An 18,559-nucleotide genomic window follows, 5' to 3' on the forward strand; every position below is an offset into this window, starting at 1 on the left:
AATCATTGATTTTTATATTGTTTTCATTAGCTATGACCTAGATATACATTGATTTTGCCATGCTTGTTACTGATTTTTTCATTTATTCAACAATCATATATTAAATATCTTCTAATTTCCTCTATGATATTTGCTGAGTTAATAAATAGTTACAGAAACATGACCACAATCTCATGATTGGCTAAAATTAGCCCCATCAAATATGAGGAGTTCAATAAAATCCCTAACGATCTCTATAAAATCCTATAGATGCCTGGGTATCTATAGGCAGCTTTGAAAGGCTGATAAAAAGACTTACCTCCACTGCAAGGCCAAGAATTTGTAATCGTGTACATCTCCTATATGAGTTCCTCTTCACAGCAGAGATAGATTTGGACCCTAGACCCAGATGTTGCATTTTCTTACTATGGGCAGGTCTCTAAGTCTCGGTTCCTTTACCTGTAAAATGAGAATAATAACAAAATTATTATTATTCATAGATCCTTCAATTACTTCCTCACCAAGTTTTTCTGAGGATCATATAGGATAATACACGAGTAGGTCTCAAATGAAAGGTATGCAAAATACATGTAAAATATCAATAGTATTGTTATGTAAGTAGTAAGACCCTATTGCAATTGAAAGCCACATCCATTCTAATTATGAGACCTACTCTCTTAGTTTTGGGATGCTGTAACAAAAATACTTGAGATTGGCTAATTTGTGAAAAACAGGCATTTATTTTCTCACAGTGAAGGAAGCTAGGAAGTTCAAGATCAAGGTGTTGACAGATTTGGTCATCTGGTGAGCTCTGCTCTGTTTCCAAGATGTCACCTTCAAGGGGAGAAATGCATTGTCCTCACATGGTGGAAGGCTGAAGGGTAAGGGAGCCAAAGCATTAATGAAGCCTCTTTTATTAGGGCCTTCATCCCGTTCACAAGAGAAACAATGCTCATTGACCTAATCGCCTCTTAAAGGTCCCTTAACACCATTACATTGCCCATTATGGTTTACACCCGTATTTTGGAAGGGATACATCCAGACCATAGCTGCTACTATTTATTTCTCTCTTGCTCAGTTCTCTAAACATGCATTGCTCCTCATTCTCTCATTCTGTCCTCTTCTGCCAACTTAACTAAGTACAAGCATCTCTCAGCTTCTGGACCCTCTCCTTTCCTCTTGGCTGAAGCATCTCTCAGCTTCTGGACCCTCTCCTTTCCTCTTGGCTGAAGCATCTCTCAGCTTCTGGACCCTCTCCTTTCCTCTTGGCTGACTGCTTCACATTGGAATAAAAACTAGTTGATCTACCTTCACAGGGGAAGAAGGATTTATTTGATTGATGACTTTGAGGTAGGAAAATGACTCTGATTAGACTGACAAATACTAGTAAGTCATTTTTGCCCTATATATCATGTTGGCAATTTTTTCCTGTTACTTGACCAATCGTCCATAGGAAAATAAAATTCTCATTATAATGTATTACCTATAAGCATTATCTTAATCACTGTAAAATCTCAGGTCCTGGAGATTTGATTAGTTTATGTGCTATGGCTGCCTATTTAACACACAGAGTATTTTACGTAAATTAATTCTAGGCAAATTTCTCTTTATGATATTTTAGCATCTCAACCTTTATTCATAACCAAAGAATTATAGATTTTACACTTGTGAACACTTCAAAATATGTTTTCATTTTAACTTGCTAACATGGCAAAACATGGAAAATGTGATATACAAAGAATAAACGTAAGCCATGGGGCTTACAACACAATAGAAGCACAGTGGGTAGATTTCTTTTTAAAGGCTCAGCTCAACAGGAATAGAAAAAGAGAAAACAAATGTCTCTGCCCTGCTAAGAGAAGCCTTGCCTTTGTGTGCTGTTTCCTGGCAGATGAAAAGGCAGAGAAGCTCCAGCTTGTATTGCTCTCCTAGGATTTGAAAGAACAAAAGAAACGTAAACACTTCTCTGCTTCTAAGAATGACATTTAGGTGAAAATACTCTATCTTTTCTTTTTGTTTCTTCTCCTTCCTTTATTTGTAAACAAAAAAGACTAATAACAAGGTGAAAATCTTTTGAAATTATTTTTAATTTGTGGTAAAAGTTTACTAGTTTTTTGAAAATTGTAGCAGAGCTTATTTTGTTTTCCTCCTGCAAATTGTCTAAGGCGATATTCAGTTGTTAATTCTTGAGCAACTTTTGATTCTTTTCTGGTGCAATCAAAATTGAAGACCACCAATTTATTCAAATGATATATTATTCCAGGCACTATGAAGAGTACCCTTGGTTAATGCTGATCGTAAATGATTTTCTTATGCAAACTAACTCCTTCTCTCAGAGCCTCTTTCCTAGGACTTCAACTCATCTTACATGCTATTATGATCTGAATGTTTGTAATTCCCACCCCCTAAATTTTTATGTTGACATTCTAACCCACAAGAGATGAGATTCAGAGGTAGAACCTTTGTGAGCTGATTAGATTATGGAACACTCATGGACAAAATTAGTGCCCTTATAAAAAAGGCCCAAGAGAGACCCCTGGTACTTTCTACCCTGTGAGGACACAGTGAGAAGGTGCCATCTATAAACCAGAAGTGGGTCCTCATCAGACACCAAATCTGCCCATGCCATCACCTTCACCTTCACCTTATTAATGTGACATGATAACATTTTTAATAAGCCTTAGCACATTAATACAGGTCTCCATTGCTAAAATCCTTTATTTATATAACTTGCTGATATTGGGGGTCAGATACTGAGGTGAATCATCTAAAGAGAAGAGAATCTTCTTTGACAGTTTTTGCCAAGTAGATCAACAAATGCCTTTTCCATTAAAAATACCATAAAGCCTAAACAGGATGCTGTTAACCCCTGGTGTCCTGTTCTTATGGATTTTCGGTAAACTCTCTGGGAATTCCTTTTCAGTATCTTTCTAAGGCTCTTTTCTCTCTTTTCTTGTGGGAATTGCCAGCCTCCTGTCTTTGGTTCTCTTTTTAACACTCTAGACTGTGGCTCACTAACCCAAGTGATAACAGAGATCCATAGATAACATGAATAAATGAAGCAGATGGTAGGAAAGAAAAATTATGTGGCTCTCTGACTCTTCAGTTTTTCCATCTTTGATATAGTAAAGAAATACCTTTTCTTTTAGAAAACCAAAACAGAAAACACCACCACAACAGAAAACAAATACAAGCACAATCTTAAATGGCAGCCGATATTCAATTTCAGAGAGAGAAGGAGTGGTTGTCTATGGAAAGCAGGAAGCAGCTGTTTCTCAGCTTCAGCCAATGTCAGCCAATAGGTAATATCACTATTAGCAAAATTTTTTCTGTTTCTCAAGACAATCTGAAATTCAGGCTTTCATCTGAAATCTCTGATATTTAAAAATTTGCTTGAGGATAACATATCTACATGCCAGAAATAGCATGCCAAAGAGAACACATCTCCACACCAGAAATGGTGAATGGGTTGCCAGTCCGTGGCTTCTTTACTACAGATTACTAAAGGCAGTGCTTTTCAAACTGCAGAGAACAACCTACTGATGGCCCATGTAATCAGTCTCATGGGTTGCAAGCAGCATTTTTAAATGAAATAGAATTGCCTAGAAGAACATGGAACTGAAAACAGCAGAATTTATTACGTTTAATAAGGGTAGTTATTGTAAAAGGAGTCTACATGCGTGTGTGTGTGTGTGTGTGTGTGTGTGTGTGTGTGTAGTGGGTCTCTATAAACAAAAAAAAATTCTACTCCTGACTGTAGTCACTTCCTTGGTAACATTATTTTACCCACTTAGTGCTAAATGCCATTTAAATGCCAATGGTTTTGAAAAGCACATCTATAGGCTAGATCTTTGTCTTGAATTCAGACCCATATTTTCAATTATCTACTGGATATTACCACTTGGATGTTCCATAGATCCCTCAAATGCAGTAATAGAATGATTAAAATAACAGGCTTTGTAGTCAGACAGATTTGAATTTGAATTGTGGGATTTCTCCACCTGTGTTTTCATTCTTAAAGTCAGAATAATTAAAACCTCAAAACAGTGCCATAAGAATTCATCCTTAAAACAAAAATAAACAAATATTGCCTGAGCACCCACCACGTTTCAGGCACTGTTATAGGCACTAGAGACTGATGAGAAAATGCAGCCCCTCCACACAAGACAATGCTGCTTTTCAGCAGTTTGAGAAAAAAGTTGAAATCAACAAAACATCCCCTTCATGTTTTACTGCAGACAGACAGTAATCCTTTTAAAATGTATTCCATCAGCACCCCTTTCAAACGGCATCTTTGAAGTTTACTAAGTTATGACCACAGAATGACCTTCTTCCTGCTGAGTGTGAGTAAGCCTTCTCTTGTCTCCTGAGTATCATGAGCTCTCCCTGCCCCAGCTAACCACCAGCCAATTCCTAGAGAGGTCTTGGTTGTACTTGGGTACTAAATAGAACCTCTGATGTTATTGAGTGAAGGAACTTGTGTGTAGCGTTCCCAGGTTCTAGTGAATAAGATGAAGTCCTTTGCCCTTGTGGAGTTTGCTGACAGTGACCACATAAATAGATACATACATGATAGCATAGTTTCAGCTGATATCGTATTGTCATAAGTGTTGTTACAATGATGAGGATGAGGATGAGAATGATAAAGTAAGACCTTAAACACATTATTTCCCCACTCTTTCTCCTTACATCTACCTCCTTCTCCTCCTGTATTTCTAGCTGGATGAATCACATCACCTTTCACACTGTCACCCAAGCCAAAGGCAACTATCTATCTAGTCTATAGGCTCTACTCTATTATTTCTGAAATCCGTCTACTTTTCACTCTTACTATCATTGTGCTATGCCAGATTCCTACCATCCCTTGCCAAAGGTTCTGTGGCAACCTCCTGAATGGCCTTTCGGCTTCCAGATCCACGGCCTCTTAATACATCATTTGAACTGAAATCAGACTCCTAAAATGGATCAAGTCACGTCTCTTCTTTTTCTAATCCTTCAAGGACTTTCCATTGTCGTCTGTAAAAAGTCGAAGCTCCTGGTGGATTTACCAGAGATCTTAGCCCTGTTCAACTCTGAACATCATCTGTTCTCAAATTTTGTCTTTTTGTTAATCAGAATGACTTGCATACATTTTTAAGCTTCTCTCTTACTTCTGGGCTTTTATCTAGATCACTCTTCCCCCTGGAAATCTTTTTGTTCTCCCTGATTTTCTTACTTCCAACATTCCCCAGCCCCTCCCATCCCACATACTTCCACCCTTCAATTAAGTGCATTTTGAAATTGTTTATTTTCTTCATTCTCTCCTCTTAAGAAAAGAAACATGTCTTTATTGGTATATTCCCATTAAATGTTAAATGCCTAGGTCCCTGGATTTGTTTCCTAATACTGCTGTAACAAATTGTCACAAATACAATGGCTTAGAGCAATATAAATATACCACCTTATATTCTGCAAGCCAGAAGTCTGATAGGTCTTATCAGGTTAAAATCAAGGTATTGGCTAAAATCAAGGCATCAGCTAAAATCAAGACACCAGCAGGACTGTATTGTTGCATTCCCTTCTGTAGGGTCTATGTAGGATCTATTTCCTTGCCTTTTCCAGCTTCTAGAGACCATGCATATTCCTTGACTTGCAGCTGCCTTCTTTCTATTTTCAGAACTAGAATAGGCCAGGGAAGTCCTTCCCATTTGGAATCACTCTGACCTCCTCCTTGCCTCTCTCTTTCATTTTAAGGTCCCTTATAATTACATATCACCTGGGTAATCCAGAACCATCTTATTTTAAGATTATCTGATTAGCAACCTTAATTCTATTTGCTACTTTAATTCCCCTTTGCCATGTAAGGTAATATATTGATAGATTTCTGGGATTAGGACATGGACATCTTTGGGAGGCCACTATTCAGGCTACCACAGCCCCCATTAATGGCTAATAAATTGATATGCAAATAAGGTGTCCAGTGGATCTTTACAGGGCCTGCTGTGGTGGACGGCTATGGTTCTTGCCTGCCCACCATTTATTTTCTTTCTTACAGCAATGATACCTTCATATTTCCAGAGGAGCTTTTTCTCCTCCAACTTCTCACAGTCTTAGTGGGTGTATGAGTTAAGGTAATGCTAGTTGCTGTAATATATAGTGCCCAAAATTTCAGTTGCCTCAAAAACATTTTTTTAAATGATTTCTTGCTCACATAAAGGTCCAGTGAGTATTTCCTTCAAGTAGTTCAGAGGACTCAAAGACCCTGGTTCCTTCCATGTTGTAACTTCTCCAACACAAAACACAATTAGCAATGTCATCTGGGAATCATCTTCAATTTATTCTTCTGCAAACAGAAAAGAATATGAACATGTAAGGAATATTTCTATAGGACATATCAGGAACTGGCATATATCATTTCTGCTCATATTCTAAGGACAGGATGTCAGTCGCATGACTATACCTAATGAGAAAAAGAGATTAGAAATGTCTGACCATGCTCACAAATACAGGAAATGGACAAGAAGCCCATCTAGCTGTTTCTGCCACAGTGAGACTTATAAAACGATAGCACCCAGGACTCCCCTGGCCAAGGGTTGCAATTATAACCTAAATGAAGTCAATCAGTATACAAACTTGAAAAAGACAGTTAAAATTGTGTTCAATTACAGAAACAAAAAACCACCACAACTCAGCAGCTTAATTGAATAAGGGATTTTAGGTCTAAAATAATAATTTTGGGGACAGGAGGCCAAGACAGGTGCACAGCTCATTGATGTTACCAGAGGAGCACACCCCTTCTATTTTCCTGCACCACCATCTTTACTATGTGCTTGCAGTTCTCATGGCCATAGGTTGGTCATTCAGCTCGAGGCATCACTTTTCCCTTCCAGATAAAAAGAAGTTAGAAAGTGTAGGGTGGGAAAATTCTGCCAAAGGCTGTAACTGTGTCCCATACACACCCCTAACTGGGAGACTAGGAAATTAAGTATTTTTATTTCCTAACTTCCAATAGTGAAAGAAGAAAGGAAGTGGAATGGGCACTGATTGAACATCTGTTTGCACAACTGAAATGTTTGGAACCAGTTCATCCCCAGTGCATCTTTAACACTTAAGATAATTGGTAGCCCTGCATCTAGATGCCCTGTGCTGCTTTGTTTCCTTCTGTTTCTTCAGTGTGGCTCTTTTTTTTTCTTTTTGAGACAGAGTCTCACTCTGTCACCGAGGCTGGAGTGCAGTGGCACGATCTTGACACACCGCAACCTCTGCCCCCCAGGTTCAAGCGATTCTCCTGCCTCAGCCTCCAGAGTAGCTGGGATTACAGGTATGTGCCACCACGGCCAGTTAACTTTTGTATTTTTAGTAGAGATGGGGTTTTGCTATGCTGGCCAGGCTGGTCTCAAACTCCTGACTTCAAGTGATCAACCAGACTTGGCCTCCCAGAGTGCTGGGATTACAGGCATAAGCCATGGTGCCCAGTCCAGGCTGGCTCTTAAAGCCTTTCTTTTACTTCTCTGAGCTATTCAATCTTTCTAATAAGTTCAATTTATTTAGTAAAAAGTTAATTTCTGTTGCTTACCACCAACAAATCCTAATTGATGCTACCTTATAAATGATCCTGGATTTTTACATGTTCAGGAAATACCAAGCTTATGAATACTTCTATTTTTATAGTTCAGGACCCACTGACACTTAGCTCTGTCAATGGAGTGTCCCTCTAATAATTTGGAATTGAAAAATTTAAAAGAATGTTGGCAATCGTTAAAGTATCCAAAAAAAAATGTTCTTTGGGAACAGGAAATATTCATTCAATGAAACTTTTAGGTAAAATAAGTTTCTCTCTCCATTCCAGAGATATACCCTTATTTTTATGAATTGGCTAGTGACTGGAGCTGGTTCAAAAATGGTGCAAACCCTATGGTTTACTAGCACTTTGTTAAATGAAACTGATCACTTGTAAAATATAGTAATTGGATTAAACAACTGTCATTAACCCTAAGATCCCCTTGATGATATCTCTCACACAGCTCCCCAGGGAAAGCACTAAAAGTACACACATGCACACACATACTTACACATACGCTAGCTAAAATGTTTCCTGAGTATAAAATAAGACAGAAGAAAACATAGTAGAATAGTAGAGATTCTCAGTAGAAACTACATTTGAAAAAATAATGACAAATGATGTCATGATAAAAATGATATCTTTAACAAAGCTACTAACATTAATTTACATGAATAATGACCACTTGCAGGTAAATTTTAGAATCATAGAATCTGCAGCCTCATTTTAGAGATGAGAAAACTGAAAGCCAAAAGAATATCCACTATGCCACACGGCCATTCAGCAAGCTAGCAGGAGCACCAGGATGCAAAGCTCGGGTAAGGAGAGTGTGAGTTTACTGGTATGAAAAGATCATTGAAAAATCACTATTTGCCTTCTATTAAGGCCAATATGCAAAGCATTTTATCACTTATTAAACAATTTAAGCACTGAATCACAGACTGACTGTTTCATGTACAAAATATTTAATAATGAGTGTGTCGTGTGTGTGTGTGTGTGTGTGTGTGTGTGTGTGTGTGTTTAAAGACAAGATTATTTATCATTAGAAATAGGTCATTTTCCATAAAAAAGAAGTTTGGGCATATGATACTCATTAAAAATGTGACCATGATAGACATAAAATAAAAACAGCAAAATACAATCAGTTTGAAAGCATAGGAAAGAAAATATGGTATTTTTTGCCTAGTCAATGTTTGTTTACAAAATACTCTGCAGGCATTCATACCTTTTCCGCTGGAGTTTAGAATGTAATTAGTCATACAACATAAACCTAAAGAAAAAAATGGCAAGAGTACTAAAAATGCAGTTTGTTTAGAATTTTGAAAATTAGGTAGAAAAGAGTTTCACATAATTTTTCAGCATGAACAATTAGATTGTTGTTAATAGTCAATGATAACCAAAAATGTCAAATGCTTTAATGGGAAGAACAGTTCAAGAAAAATTATAGTCAACTAAGATTTTCTAATATCTTAAACTCAATAGCAAGAGCATCTATCTGAAAATCAGGTAATAATGATTTATTTATATCTCTTAATGGCTTTGCTGCAATTGAGGGAAAGACGGTAATATTAAATGAGGCGATAGCTAGATCATATTTAAGGAATGCATGTAATTCAGGCATAATTATTTTCACGTCGGTTTTATGAAAACATAGGTACATTATAACTAATCCTGTTCCAGAAAATGCAAATAAGATAATAATAGAGAAGGAATGGACATCAAATCCTTCTTTAATAAACCACAGAAATTTTCTCTAAGCAGGGAAAATGCTTTAATTGAATTTCATCTTATTACAAAGATATTATTTCCTCCAGGGTCATAAAGTATATACAAGGCATATTAGGAGTTGTACCAGTTGGGGCTATTTTGTAAGCACCACAATCTACTATGGTATTACTGTAGCTAATGTAGGTAGAAAATGAATTTATTGAAAGATATTAGACAGCTCAGAGAATTATTAGGTGGGCTGAGAAATAGTCTCAAGATTCCTCCCCCCAGAACCATTCCTCAGAACCACACCAAAGAACTGGTCTGAGCAGGAAGTTACCACGGCCACCACCACCCCCACAATAGCAAAAGGAATGAATCATTCTTAATCTGTTTCTTCCCACGGTTCACCTCCACAGTTAAGTCCCACTTCGGCCTCTAACTTACAAAACCATAGTTACACATCTGCAGATTAGCCACAAGGGTGTCTGAGAATGCAGATTTTTTTTTCTTTTCAAACTACCCTTGGAAAATGGAACTCACAATGTGAAGACGTATCAAATGAATAGAGGGTGTTCAAAGCATGTGGAAAATTTGGCAGGCAAAATTTAAGATCTTCCACGATCTCCACTCCCCGTTGTTATACCCAAGATTAGTTATATGGCAAAAGGGATTTTGTAGATGTAATTCATGGCCCTAAATAATTTACTTTGAGTTAATCAAAAGGGTGATTATCCTTGGTGGGCTTGACCTAACCAGATGAACCTTTAAAAGGGAATGTGCCCTTTCTGAGAGGAGATTTGAAGCATAATTGAATTTTCCTGCTGGTCTTAAAGACACAACATCCACACATTTGACAGCTGCAGGGAAACAAATTCTGCCAATGACCCCATGAGCTTGGAAGAGGGTCCTAAGCCTCAGATAAGACCCCAGCCGAAGGTGACACCCTAATTTTAGCCTTACAGGACCCTGAATAGCCCTAGTTATATTCTGCCCAGAATTCCAGCCGACAAAACTATAAGATAATAAGCTAAGTTTTAAGCCACTAAGCTGGTGGTAATGGGTTATGCGGCAATATAACATTAATCCAGGCATCTACCAATGACAGGCATCTCCAAGAGATGTCATGTGTCAATGTTAGATAATAAATTCCATAATTTTTAATTTTATTCTTGGGTAATAAAATCCATAATCTTGTTAAGCATTTCCAAAAGGCGAAATAATTATAGTAAAGGTAATTGATATTTTCACTTAAAACCATTGTTAACTTCTGTTCAGGTACTGTTCAGTGCTTACTCTCTGGTACAAACTGAGATTTTAAAATGAAAATAAAAACAGTTATTTAACAAAACTTTTGTACTACAATGTATTATCTAAGTGTGTGTATGTGTGTGCATGTGTGTGTGTGTATTTCCAATAGCTTATTACTATGGTAAAAATTAAAATGTAAGTTTGATATTATAGTACCCACAATAAAAATATCTATCAGGAAGGAAGGCTAGAAGAAGAAGGAAAATCAGCAAGTTCATAAGGAGGCAAACCAACTTTCTAATGAGGAACAATTTATCACAGGGTTTCATGCAGCTTGCATTCTGACTAATTGATCCTAATCTTATCCACCATGAGGGTAACAATTGGAATATTTCTGGAATAGAAATAGACATGCTCTTTCTCACCTCCCATAGCAGTTTCTTTACTGACATCCAAGAAAACAAGGACACAGATCTAAAAATAATAATTATGATCCATTTTTTAAAATTAGTTGAAATTACTTAGGTAATACTGTCTCATTTTAGAAAAAAAAAAATAAGCACATGGTTTTGATATCAAATTGGTTTAAAGCCCAAGACAAAACAAAGTCAAAATAATATGAACAAAGTCTTGAAAGAAGTTATAGGAGATCTATGGAAAAATCTATACGCCCCTGCTCAACTTCGAAGCTTGAATGTCCTATCAACCTGACATTTAATGACTTCTTCTGAGAACAGAATAATAATTTGTGACCATTATTTTTAAGCAAGTCATGCTAAAGATCACTGCATCTTGAGATGTAAGAATTTCTGTATATTTACTCTCAGGAGACTATATAACTCCACCATCCAAGATTAGCAACTAATTGCCGCTAGTGACATGTGGCTTCTGAGCCCTTGAAGGTTGGCTAGTCCAAATTGAGACTGGCTGTAAGAATTAAATTCACAACAGATTTTGAATGTTTAGTTTGGAGGGGAAAAAACTCATTAATAAGTTTTATATTGATTGCATGCTGAAATGATATGATTTATATTATATTATTTTTACATGGTAGTTAAATAAAATAATGACATCATTTATCTGTTTTCTAACTTTTAAAAAAATACGGCACCATGAAAATTTTAAATTTTACATATTACATGTCTATTGGATAACACTGTTCTGTAATATATGAAAATTCCACACTTTTGTTTCAGAGATTCCAGCATCACTTATGGAATCATGTCTTACTAAGCTATTTAAAGTATATCCCTTTGGCCTGGCTCAGTGGTTCAGGCCTGTAATCCCAACACTTTGGGAGGTAGAGATAGGCGGATCACTTGAGATAAGGAGTTCAAGACCAGCCTGGCCAACATGGTGAAACCCTGTCTCTACTAAAAATACAAAAATCAGGCTAGGCGTGGTGGCAGGTGCCTGTAATCCCAGCTACTTGGGAGGCTAATGCAGGAGAATCGCTTGAACCCAGGAAGCAGAGGCTGCAGTGAGCAGAGACTTCACCACTGCACTCCAGCCTGGGTGACAAAGCAAGACTCTGTCTCAAAAAACTAAAAATAAAAAATAGAGTCGATAGATAAAAAAATAGGGTGGATCACTTGAGGTCATGAGTTTGAGACCAGCCTGGCAAACATGGCAAAACCCCATCTCTATTAAACTCCTTTGTTGACGCATCTAAGACTGTGCCCTTGTCTACACATGGACTAATACAATTATTCCTGCAGGGGATCTGGTAGTTTTTATTATCGGCCACAACATCTGTGCTCAGAGCTCTGGGATGGAGTGGAAAGGGCAAGGACCCTCCCTCCAGGGTCTAGAGTAGATGCCCAGATATTTCTGCAGAGACTAAACTGAAAACTATGGCAGTCCTTTTAGTTTATGTGCCCCAACGTGAATCAAAATACCACCTCAGGGCCCAGTATGGTTTCAACACATAGTTTCCCATGTTCAGATACAAAACTGATAACAATGATATAAGAATTATTTTTAGTAGGGAATTTAATGTTTAACCATTTGACTTGTTTCTCTCTTTGGTATCCAGACATTTTCATTTCATGGCATTTAATACAATCAACTTTGGGTCAGGCCCAAAGAAGAAAGTTACTCATAATTTGGGGGAGATTCCCAAATACAGGGACATAGGGTTTGAAATTAAAGACCCCGAGAGGGTTGACACCCAGGCATGGGCACAAAAATCAAGAAACAGTGACAGATAATAGTTTAAAAATGCCAATGTCGACTTTATATGAGAATTTATATTACAAATAATGGGAAGGCCCAAGCAGGCTGTCATGAGATTACAGTCTCTTTTTGCTGCTTTTGTGGAATTTTCTTCCCAAAGAGGCATAAGACACCTTCCTCTACAATAATGTAGATAATCCCACAGGCTAGAATGCCCATTTGCCATTTCTCACCTCTATGCAAGATTTTCTCATTTTCTTGATCCCAATGGTAACCTGGGCAAGGTCTTTTGTAGAATCAAAAGGAGCAGCAAAGAGAAGAAGCTGAAGAGGGAGAGAGGGCTACTGCTGAAAAAGAAACACTTGGGCTGTCACTATTGAAATTCATTTTTTTTTGTTTCTTCTTTGTGTGAAAAAAGCTGGAAGACTGAGAAAAGAAGATATTTTCATGGCTTATGCAATAAAATAGTTAATTTCCAAATCAGGCTCTCCTACCTCTCAATCCATCAGAAATGTGCCTTTCAGGTGTTTGCCCAGAGGAAAAATGGAAGGAAAAAGACAGAGAGAGAACCAAATTATGACTAAAGCTTACTTCAGTTTTTGATATTTTGATTTAGTTCTTTTAATGTAGTATTTTATTTTTACTCTGCTTTTTTTTAAAGACCTTTGAACAGAAAAACAGGTTACTATCTCAAATTTTTAATGCTGATTGAAAACATAGCTGTTTAGAACAAAAGGTCATGCATAACTGAAATGAACATTTGTTATATTTGTCATTCTGCCTCGATTTTCACCTTTTGCCAACGATATTCTAATTTCCCTTTGGGTAAGCTACCCCTCATCCATTCCCAATCTCTGTGTTTCAGACGGGACTAACCACACCGCAAACTCCCAGGACTGGGCATATAGTTGAACGGTGTCAGTCTTGCTGCTTCAGAGACATGCATGTTCAGAGCCAATAAGATTGAAAATTGAGATTATTTTCCTAATTGTTGGGAAACTGTATTTTCTATCAGAGTTGATGAGAAAGTTAGATGAATGTCTAAAACCATTTCCACCTTTTAGAGATGAACCCACCTGAGAATGAGGCAAACTGGTCTAACACGTCGAGGAATGACAGCCACCTGAGGCACTGAATTCATTCCAAAACCACCTTTACCTCTGCTGAGTTTAGGAATGTGAATCCACAAATTACCTGGACCAGCCAGGTTTCAACTTTTTATCATTTGCAGTTGAAAACATCCCAACAGAGTCAATTATGAAGATATCTATAGTGCCCTTTCTGCAGTATATTCAAATCATCACCAAAAGGATTAGGAAGAAAAGCTTTTCTAAGTGCTGCTATTGTAAATCCATATGCCCAAATTGAATGAACATTTGGAAGAAAAAGTAAAGTTCTCAGGTATTTAGAATGAAATCTAACCATAAAGCAAAATGTGTCCAGTTTTCTCCTTTAGCTATTAGAACGCCAGAGGATTAGAATGCCAGAGATTATTGAATGCCCCAAATAAGTGGATTCGATACATCATTACATTCAAGCTACTCCAGTCATTTATATTAGGGGCTTTCAACTTGTTAAGCCATGAGGTACTTTATTCAAAATAAATTTATATAAAAGCCTAACATTTAAAAACAGATAAAAATAGGAGTTGTGCTATGCGTGGACACGGGAGGTGGGTATCAAACCTGCCCAATGTTCTTTTTTTAGACGCCTCACCCTGTTTCCCCAGGGTTTCCTTGGACACTAGCTCCACAGATCACAGTGTAAAATAAACAGATCTAAATGATCCTAACCGATTGACCATTTATCAGTTCCACCATAAACATATTACAACCTTTCAGATCTAATGGCTTTCTAAAGAGCTCCTGTAATTGTCCCCCAAACTAGCAATCTACTGCCAGCTTCAAGCCCCAGAGAATTTAAGGTACATCTACAATAAGGTCTAGTGAAAGAGCTCTTAATAAAAATTAAAGTATTATGATATTCAGAATTATGAATGTGTCTCTCATGATCAATTTTTATTATAGCATTTTTGAAAGTTTAAGATGGAATACCAAATGCAATATGCCAGGGGAAAAAAAATAAACCAGAAGTCTTTCGAAACTTTTTGCAAGCCTTAGCTTTAAGTATCAGGGAGATTATGAATGAGAGAATTCAAAGTGAGAATAGTAAGGAAACTTTCAGATTATAACAGGAATGTGGGGCCAATATTTAATTAACCACACCTGAAAGGAGAAAAAGAGACAACTTAAATAAAGCAAAAGAAAAAATCTCAAATCACTTGCATTTGACTTTAGAAAATTCTCTGGCACAAATTCTCTACAATCAATCTGGCTCCATCCTATCAGTAGCCTGGAAACAGCTTGAGAGTGTGAAGGTGAGAGGCCTTGAGGTCATTAGAGAAGGCCATTAGTGGGTAAATAGAGAGTTGACCATTTGCGCTAAGGCTAATTCTTGTAATTATAGAGCAGAGGGCTTAGATAGCTACGTTTATTTTCCATATCTCTCTTCCTAGCTTCATATAACCCCATCAATGTCTCCCTCCTCCGCTGCAATCTCTTTCCTTTATGTCATTTCCACTTGTGGTGCCCTTGTCACCACCCCCTCTTTTCCCACTGAGCTATTTTAGCTGTGAGAATCAGAGTAGCTGGCATGGTCAGAGCAGTTAAAGAAGGATGAATGGCCCTATTTGTGCCAAATTAAAGGAAGCCTCCAGAAGTGCTTCCAGAGAGTACATACACCTCGCATTGTCTGTTACCCTAAAGATTCTCTCTTGACTGCATGGACCTTCAACCAACTAGTCTACAAAACTTTTTTTCCCCCTGCCTCCTAGCACTAAAATATTTGCTAATACATAGAAAAGAGAATCATATCAGTAAATGTTAGATGATGTATAGACAGTAAAAAGGAAAATAATATGAAATTAACATCCAGGGATTCACAATTTCAATCACTTTAATAATAAAATGGTTTTGCATTACTTTTAACTCTTTGGTCTGCTGACACAAATGTGAACTTTAAATGCCTCAAAACAAGTGAAAACATTGCTTGTTAAGTTTCATTTGTACAAATTTCTTGAACAGATGGTTAATAACAGTTATTTTTCACTTAATATTTACTACAAAGCCAGAATATACAGAATATGAGGGGAACATCCACTCCAAGGAACAAAATAAGCCCATGCAAAGCAGAGAATGGCACAAAGCTTTCAATTCAACATTCAATTAATAGTATTACTTGAGCATCTACTATAAGCTTTTCATTGCACTAGGCACTGAAATCTTGCACAACAGGAGCAAAGATCTCCGTGTGACTCATATGATTCCCCCTGCAAATAATTCCTTGATAGTCCAGTCTTGGGATTGTGTTGCATTTAAATCAGTAGAAATTGTGACTTTTACTTCCATCAGTCACAGAAATTCTTGACTGATCTTGGTAAATTTTCACCAAGCTTCTTGGTCCTCTGCTAGATTCAGGTACCCTGAGCCTTGTAGGAATATCTCACACTTTGCCACAATAGAACCCTCTCTCATTTCTGTTGCCCTGTCCCTAATATTTCGGCTCTTGATTGCCTTCTCCATTCCACATAGCCTATCACAACAGGCTCCACTTGTTGATAATTTTTATCATGTTATATGTATAATATATCTTGTCTTCAAGGATCTAATCTAATGGAGAAGAAAAATAAATAATATTTCAATATTGACATATTGTGATGTATCAGAATAGAGATACGCACAAGTTTCCATGGAATTATGAGAGAAACACTCTTACTGAGCTGGGAAAGGAGGAATTTGGGACAGGGACAGGATTTGGAGGGCTTGGAGCAGAAGAAATGCCCTTTTCTGGGATGAAAATGTTGATGGTGCCAGGAAGCCCTCTTGAAGAAGCCTAGGTAAAACATAGGAAAGACCAAACCTTTTCCCTCCAATTACAAAAAACATTCAGTTTTATCAAACCTATTTTTCCTCAAAAAAATGCTCTAAAGTAATTGACAGCATTTTATGATTCCTGTGCATGTAGTTTCTTGAGTTTTATTTCACTGGCATGCATTAAGGTAATGATTTCTCCATTTGGTGGCATTCCACCAGTTCCCCCTGCAGATATTAGAAAAAACATGTGTTTCTATTACAAAAAGTCATAAAATTGTAATGTCAAAAATCATGAACTGATGAATTATATAAGGAATAAGCAGCAGAATAAAAGAAGATGAATATAAAAGCTAAACGTATAAGTCTTCAAGCATTATTTAAGCTAATCTTTCTAAATGTTGACAATTCTTTTATTGCTTAATATGTTTGTGGAGAAAAAATAAATATGTATAAACAAACAAACTCTAGGGGCCTGTTTCATTCTTAAAGCCAGCTCCTAAAAGCTCTGAAGTCTGGCCCAAACATGGCTGAAGATCCAGAAGTATACAGAGTGAGTGAGTCATCACAAGGAGTGATTTGCTTCAAAGGGCACCAAAAACAGAAATTCAAGATGTAGATTATAATGTAATTTTCAAGACTATTTAAAAATGCCTCCCCTCAAATGGAGCAACATAGTTATCTAATTAATTCAGGTGAATACATATTATCCTTTAATTCATATCTCATTAGCCTGACGCAAGCTGGAGCACAATGTTCTTTATCATACAAGGTACATTTCTTGCTATAAAATGATAAATCTTAGGAAATAAGGTGTGTAATGGAAGACCAATTGCTCCGGAAGAGATGTGTATAACTTGTAATCTTGTAAATTAATTCTGCCTGGGCTGCATTCCAGTTTTCCAGGAGAATAATTATTAACAAAGGAAAACCCACCCAAAGGCATAAAAGACAGCATGAACACTGCCGCACAATTCCCTGTAGGCACACCCAGAAATTTTTCAGAATCCTACTTGAAATCTTTTCTTTTCTAAATAGTAATTTCATTAAAATATGTGCTGCAACTGAAGGTCTGTGAGTGGGAAAAAGTGTAGTGAAAGGAACAAGGCAAGAAAATGGAGCTTTAGAAACAACACAGTAAATGACTGCTGATAAACTTAAGCATTTTGGTACAATTAAGGGTAGTTTGTGTGCAGAAAAGATTATTCGATATACTTTATTAATAACCGTTTATTAAAGTTACAGATGCTGAAATTGAATTCTTCCTTGAGTTTTTATGTTTGACTTCTTATTCTAATTTAAAAATCTAGCAAATTTACAACTGATTGTTATAAGAGATTTGAATAATACCAGCTGATTTCCACTTATAAACTTGGTAACCTAAATGCTTTCAATATGCAAACATTGTTTATAAATTTAATACATTGTATTTTCTTTTAAGATAAAATTTCTGAATGATAGACCCTTGCAAAATACTTAAGAAACTCAGATAAATCAAATTAACTTTATATGGTGAAACTAGATTGTTTTAATATTCTGGTGATATATATAACCTTAGAAATATTCACCAAAATCTATTCTGTTATATATTTGAAATGATATATGTAATATGAATTATGCATAAATTCTAAACATAATATAAATACTATGGTTCTGATTCCTCTAAGCATTTTTAAACTAATTCTAAACATTCCCATAGTTAAATGCTGCTTTTCTTTGGGGAGAAATACAAGTCAGGGCAAGATGTTACTCCTACATAATGAATATTGATACAGGAAGATGACTGATAAGTGATTCCACCCCTCACCCCACAAACAAGTACTTGCCGTAAAAAAGATAAAGCCGATGTCCAGATACTCAGAACAAGGAGAGCTGCACAATGCTCTTCTTTTGCTTTGTTTTTATATTAATAGTAATAAAAGAAGTTGAAGAACAGTTTTCCCTCACAGAGTTCCCTCCTTGCACAATAAACGTGGACAGAATTCTTTCTGATCTGCACCAAGCCTCTCTGATCATTCTTTGTCAGTTAGGTTACTTT

General features: G+C 36.7%; 1 long non-coding RNA gene across 1 annotated transcript in view; it reads right to left on the reverse strand.

Moving 5' to 3' along the window:
• Positions 1–227: 227 nt before the first annotated feature.
• Positions 228–18,559, reverse strand: part of LOC144577776 (uncharacterized) — a 170,432-nt gene continuing 152,100 nt past the window's right edge. The window contains exons 2-3 of the long non-coding RNA XR_013522359.1: positions 6,170–6,301; positions 228–438 (exon numbers count right to left, since the gene is read on the reverse strand). This is a non-coding gene — a long non-coding RNA (uncharacterized LOC144577776). The remainder of the gene's footprint in view (positions 439–6,169; positions 6,302–18,559) is intronic.

The sequence above is a fragment of the Callithrix jacchus genome, chromosome 9, assembly GCF_049354715.1.
Source record: "Callithrix jacchus isolate 240 chromosome 9, calJac240_pri, whole genome shotgun sequence".
NCBI lineage: Eukaryota > Metazoa > Chordata > Mammalia > Primates > Cebidae > Callithrix > Callithrix jacchus.